General features: G+C 48.1%; 1 long non-coding RNA gene across 2 annotated transcripts; it reads left to right on the forward strand.

Annotated features, from left to right (window-relative positions):
* LOC136791015 (uncharacterized) lies at positions 1-6,512 on the forward strand. 2 transcript variants are annotated; one of them, XR_010832095.1, is made up of 2 exons: positions 1-1,278; positions 2,229-6,512. It is a non-coding gene; the product is annotated as an uncharacterized lncRNA (long non-coding RNA). The 2 variants fall into 2 exon arrangements; XR_010832096.1 differs by having other exon boundaries at positions 2,894-6,512.
* Positions 6,513-6,814: the final 302 nt, after the last annotated feature.

Genomic DNA, 6,814 nt, shown 5'->3' on the forward strand with positions numbered 1-6,814 from the left:
AGAATGCTAAGCTTGCAATGCCAAAGGTCTGGAAATTAAAAAGTCTACATGACTCCATGCTTGATGGGTCCATGATGCAATTTTCAGTGATGTATTTACCCAACTGTTCTCTTGCTGAACCTTTCCTTCATTAAGTGTGCAGGATGCAATGATTTCTTCAAATCAGTAATTACATAAGCCCTAGCATTGCTGTCATCTGTGCTTTTTCCAAGGCCACCAGTTCTGCATTGCAAGGCTCTCACTGCTTTGATTCTGTAAATTGTCCCTCACATCAGTGACCTCCTAGACACCAAGTAGGCTGTTCCTATAAAGAAGGAATTGCCTCAAAGTCCTTCCATACTTTTCAGGAGACATGAACTCAAATCTGCTCTGACTTGACTCTAAAATGAACCAGATCCTGACATTTGGGAAGACCCAGACTTCAAATTCCACAGCCCACAAGTGCCTGGAACAGGGGATTTAGTCTGGCACAGCAAGCACATATATATCATCCAGATCCAGAGCTAAATTTGGGATCATCTCTTCTCTCTGTGCTAGTGTTCCTTTGTTTAGGCCAATGAGAAAAATCTTTTTATTTGGGGGCTATGTATATCAAGCGCTTATTTGGGTGTTTGTCTCAGCTTAGTTTTGCAGGTGTAAAAATGCAATCTAATTCCCTTCAGCCATACCCCTGCACATGCCCAAGCCTTCACTGTGCTTCAGTGCTTATCTCCTCCTCTTGGCAGAGGTGTCTGACCCTTCTCCACCAAACACCTAGCAGGGATGTGCAAGGCTGCAAAGCCCTCCACAACTCAGCAGTGTTTGTGAGCAGCCCTGATTCTGCCTCCACGCATGGGCACCTCCCCACCTGATGGGTCTTTGAGAGTGAATTGCCTCCACCTGTTTCCAATGGGTCTGGTAACTGAAATCCTCCTCTAGCAGATCAGGTGTTTGAGTCTTGCTAGGGAGGCAAGGACTTAAAGGGAGAGTTGACTTGATGTTAGTGTGGTGGTAGTGATGTGCTTTCTCTAGTTTTCCTTACTGGCTTTTAAATGCATTGCCTTTCTCAGCCAGGCTATTCCAGGTTACTCCATCCTCCTACAGAGTCCTGCATAAGATATGTGAGGCTCTGCCTGCTGGAGTGACCGCTGTCCCACAGAAGGGGCAAATTTTTGCATCTGCTTCTACACTGCTGCTGGTAGGAGCAGTGGTATGTTCTATCAGGTGTTTAATGACTTGGAGGACATGTGAAATACATGCATGTGTGACTTAAAGCCTGAGTGTGGAGTGCAGAAGGAGGTAAGTGATTTCAGCATCTTATTTTTCGGTCCTTGTTTGACTTTAGTCTGCAGTTCAAGCCACTGTGGTTTGGATTAATTTACCATTAATAGTTTCTATTAGTATTTTGGTGGTAGTAATCATTAAAGTTTGAGCAAGCAAAGTGTGGCTACCAAGGTTACCTGGAATTATTGCTATGTTGAAATCAGGAGTATGTTGTACTGATACCTTTGACTGCTGTAAAGTAGCTCACTTCAGCTTCAGGGATGTTTTCCCAGTCCAAGCAGTAGCTGTGTGAGGTTGTTTTCACAGGCACTGGGGCTCAGCAGCACCCAGCCGTGGCACCCACTGGAGCCAAGGTATGCTTGGTTGTTCACAGGGAAGGCGCTTTGTGTGTTGCTTACTGTGGATAAGATCAAATGTGAATGCACAATAAAACTGTCACTCCACCTGGACCAGGCAGCCTGCAACCTGAGTATTATCAGCAGTTGCTTGATATTTAATAGTAGACACTTCCAGCTGTAGCAGAAAACACCACAATTTTTACCAGAATGTAAAAATCATTGCTCTCTTCTCCTCTTAGGAAACATAGCATTGTGTTGGGTTATTGTGGGTGGGGATTGATCCAAAGCTCTGGCCAGAGAGTGCAGTTAGTGGCTGGTTTTGCCTGTCCTGGGCAGAGCACACCCAGAGAAGACTGGCTTCATCAAAGTTCAGTGCTCAGTACAGGACAGGAATCTTTACTGAAGACAGGAGTGAGATTGCTTGGCCCTCCTTTAGCTTCTTCTTTTTTGTTGTTGTTAAGTGGGGTGGGTTGTTTTTTTGGTTTTGTTTTTTTTAAATACTTTGCTACCACCTCAGTTGCATTATGCTACAGAGATATTAATGGGCTTGTGTGGGGCTTGGCTCTGTTCCCAAGATGTCCTATTCACTGTGCTTGGCGTGACTGGTGAGTACTGGTGTTTTTGCAGAGTCTCAGGGCTCCCAGAGATGTAAAATGAACCGGGATAAGCAGGAAGTCATGCTGTTACCTTGATTCTCTGCATATGAGTAGGTCCTACAACAGAGGATTGTATGGACAAACGAATCTCCACTGAGAATGATATATGACCGTGGCAAGGTCTTTCTGCTACTCAGCAAGTGAGGAGAGGACAATGGTAGCTGGCAGCTACTGTTCAGGCTGACGTACTTGACTTAGATTAGCACTGGGGTAAGAGCATGCATTCTGCCAATTACTGAAGCTCAGCTAACTTGCAGCAATTTGTGAAGGGGCAGTAACTCAACTGCTTGCATTGTCTGCTCAGATGACAGGCTAGCAAAATGCTCTAAGGCGGTGGCTTCCAACTCTTCAGTACTGTCAGCTTTTGGTGTGTCTCAGAAAACAGCACTTACTTTTTATCTTAAGTTTAACAGTTTTGAATTTTAAAATGGAGGGGTTTGCCGGTTGCTTTTGAAGTTATCGGATGGGCATGACAAATGGAGGAGCTGCTGCCCCCCAGCAAATGGTGCTGCTGGTGGTTGAAGTGAAAACAGGAACCAAACTGCTCAGCCCTCTCTGGTTTCTGCAAACTCTTCTGTGACCTTTTTTTTTAGTTATATAGTGCTGTAAGGCCCCTATTTTTTCTAATGATTTTAGAGGTGTGAGGCATTGTTCTGAGCAGACATAAAAGAAACTGGCCTTTGAAGTTCTCCATCACGGTGATGACGTTGTGCACCACAAACTGTACTTCCTACATTCCAAAGGGTCCTCCTGTGTTAGTTTGGCAGGAACACCTCGAGCCCAGAGCAGGTCCTCTGCTGGACTGGGGTGCAGCGGCTTGGAGTCAGCCCAAGAAAACAGGGATTTGTCAGCAAAACACAACAAGTTCAGAGCTTCCATGGGGAATCCACATCCGCCACCAACCCTGTGCCTTCAGACCCCTGCCACCTGTTTGTACGCCCACAGCTCTTCACCACCCAGCCTGTGAGCCCAGGAGAGGCAGAGGAGCACCAGTGGCAGGACCGAGTGTTTTGCTATGCAGTCGGTGTCAGACATGGAGCTCCTGGTGCCACATCAGCCCCTGCAACCTTCCCTGGCCTGTGAGTGACCCAAGTGGGGCGTAATGACTTCAAGGTGGCAGTGAAAGGCTGATCCGCGCCCTTATGGTTGGAGGCTTTAATTTGATCCCATTGTGCATGAAGTGATGACTCCTGAAAACAACAGTGGCAGCACAATTATTTATGTTCATCTGTCAGAAGAGTAGATCAAAGCTATCTATAGAGCTGCAGACAAATATCACCGCGGATGACCCAGAGGCTTCCTTTGTGTGAGGTGACAGACTGGAGCGTGACTTCATTGGGAAATCAGTCTTAGACCCACACAGCAAAGTCATCCCAGCTAATGCTGACCCAGAGCTTTTCTTTGCACTCGCTCACAGCTGAGTAGCGACAGGGGTTAGAGACGATGACGCCAACTTTCCCTGTTTTTGTTTTTCTGGTAAGAGACCTTGTTCAGCACAACAATATCGCTTGTGCTCATCATTACGTGTGCAATCTTAAGATGATATCTCGGCAAGTTCAGACGCGATGGAGACCTTTGAGCTGCGTGGCTGCGGGGTGTGTTGCAGCCTGGCACTATGCAGCGAGTCTGTAAGGGATCATCTGGGAACCTCTGACCATGTGAAGAGTAAGGGGAGCAGCAATAGCTTTGTGCCCAGCTTAGAGCCAGGCATGACCAGGTTCCTGCCTCTCAGGTGTCTCAAAGCACATCCTCACCAAAATGCTGACACCACTAACTGCCAACGTCTTCTCAGTAAGGAAGAGCTAAGGAAATTGAAGAGGATAGAGAGCAAATCAACAGAAGCACTTGAAGGTCACTTTCCCTCCTTGCCTTTGCTAGGGTTCTGTCCACACATACCATCTGCAAGTCAGGCAATGAAAAGGTGACTGATCCTTGGAGTATCTCTTCCATGTGCTTGGAAAGGTTCCTGTAACCCTCTGACAATGAGTGATGCAGTCACCCCTGCAGCCCAATTTTATACATTCATTAAATGTCAATAGAGATGGATCTGGGCCCTCTGCACCACCCAAAAGCCCATTCACTCTTTATAGGTCTTTGTGTACAGGTTATTCATGCTTCTATAAAATGGATGATATACCAGCCAAAAGTTGAAAGTGTTGAATGTGATGTGACTATCTTTCATGATGCTTGGTTCTTCAAAAGACAGTCCCAGTGCCCCGCAAGGGAAAGAAGGTCCCCATCTGCATGTACCAAAAAATTAAAGAAAAATTCCAGCTCTCATTGCTGGAGAGAGGCAAAGAAAAACGGAGCTTCAGTGAACTTGAAAGCCTCAGAAACAAGAATCAAATCCACCAAACAAAAAGCCTCCCAAGTGAAAACAAGATCTTGTGCATGTGAGCAAGCATCATGTTTTGGGGCATGAATCACAAGATTTTCTTTTTTTTCCTCTTTGGCAGGTGTATATAATTACAGTCCCAGGATCTGTTGAAGTATTTAGTGATTTTGGCTCAACTTCAGATGCCGTGACTTGTGTTAGCCAGTAGGTGTTCTGTGCATCCTGGAAGATCAGTGCCTCAAGCTGCAAATTCATTCATGACTTTCTTGAGGAAGTTGACCAGAGAAAATATGGAACACAAAAACAATTAAACTTAAACTACATGGGGCAACTCTGTCTTTAGTTTTACCCTTACAAGCATAAATGACTGCAATCTGAGCTGGAACTTGTTGTCTTATGTCTTTAGTTCATTGAGTGCATAAATATACACTGTGGGCACTATTTTTCTGACTGAGCCCTTGAAATGTGCCAGGGAGCACCAGTATCTGCGTGCAGCCCTTTGTCTAGTGCCTGGGCCCTCAGACCACAGTCAACATAACATCTGAGTGCCTATGAAGAGAACCATCTTCTGCCACGTGGTTTCTTCTCCTTGTATCTTGTGGCTGCACTGCTGCTTCAGTTGTTATATCACACAAAATAGACAGACAAGGAAACTTTAATGCTGATGTTTGTGTAAGCCCAATATTACCAATGCTATGCATACTTGTTTAAAAACCACTGTGTCTAAGAATTGTTTTTATGTTCCCCTTGGGCTGAGCTGTGAAGGTGAGACTATTAACCAAAGGCATTTGTTATCAAAGGGTGCTCTGGAGCCAACAGAATGCAATGATTTTCACACAAAGGCTTTATTGTCACTTGTTTGGTTTGCAAGCAGCCAAACCAGCAGCTACAGAGATCATCCCAAGCCTCGCTTACGCTCTTCAGCTCATCTCAGGGTTTTGTGGGACCCAGAAATAAAAGCAGGAAGGGTGCTGTGGTTTTGCTGGCTCTAAATAGTGCTTGTCCTGAGGCTGTATGAGCTCTACCCATGGGAAGTTGTGCACCCAGGAGACACACATCGTGTCCCTAGCGGCCACCCCAAGTTACCCTCCTGCAGGGTGATGCTTCCCACCCCGAGCAGGCACTGCCTGCTTCCCCAGCGGCACCAGTCGCACCCTCCTGGCTTGATGCTGTCAGCACATTCCTGGTCACCTGCCCAGCCAGGAGCGTGTTGCCTGCCCCAAAAGCCAGTTTGCATCACCCCATGCCAGCAGTGGCGTGGAGAGGCTCTCAGCAAGGTGAAGGGGAGGATGAGGATGCCCACCGACCTTGTACACACACAGCTGAAGCAATGGGGAGGTCCCTGTGGAAAGGAAACCTCCATGGGGCATCAGGCCCATGACAGGTAGACCCAGGGATAGATAGACCCAGGGATAGGGGTGGGTATAGCTGCTGTGGGCTGTGACATGGGGCTTGGGGCCTGGGCAGGGAGAAGGGGCTGCCCCTGTTAGCCCCGACCTCTGCCGCTACCCACTGATGTGAGCCCCTCTGTTGTCTCTGACAGGGCCCCACGTGTCCTTTCCCCCAAACCGGCAGTGAATGCTCAGCTGTTTGGGGACATCTTGCCACATCCATGGGACATCAGCATTGTGGCACTGATCTGGACGGAGGGCCTGGTGGGGTGGCCACTCCCTGGGGTTGCTGCTGTTGTGGCAAAGTGATGCTTGCTCCCGCTGCACCTCCTGCATGCCCCGGTCTGCACACGCATGTGTGCACACCCATGTGCATGGACATGTGTACATGCACACACATGCACTGCTGCCCCTGCTGAAGCCATTGGCACGGTTGCTGTCACAGACCACGTTTAATTATGCTGCGGAGCTTGTTACCACAGGAAGCAGCTGGGGCCAAGAATTAAGTAAGACTTGAGGAAGGGATTGGCCATTCGAACAGACAACAAGAATATCCAGAGTTGTCATAATTCATGCCGATAAAAATTTTGGAAAGGATGCACAACTCTTCGCCTCGGGGTCTAAGCCAAGTAGAAGAGACTGAGAGACTTGGTCCGAGAGGAGGGGGCCGGGGGCAGATTACCTCACTGTCTGGCTATGGCCGTGGCCATGGCCTCACGCCTCCACTAACCACGTAGCCCCGGACCCCCAGCACGGGCTCGGTGCCCCACGGTGGCCCTGGGGGCACCTGCCACCCCCCGTGTGCCATCCCACAGCTGGGGCCTGCCCCAC

Source organism: Anser cygnoides, chromosome 1, assembly GCF_040182565.1.
Source record: "Anser cygnoides isolate HZ-2024a breed goose chromosome 1, Taihu_goose_T2T_genome, whole genome shotgun sequence".
NCBI lineage: Eukaryota > Metazoa > Chordata > Aves > Anseriformes > Anatidae > Anser > Anser cygnoides.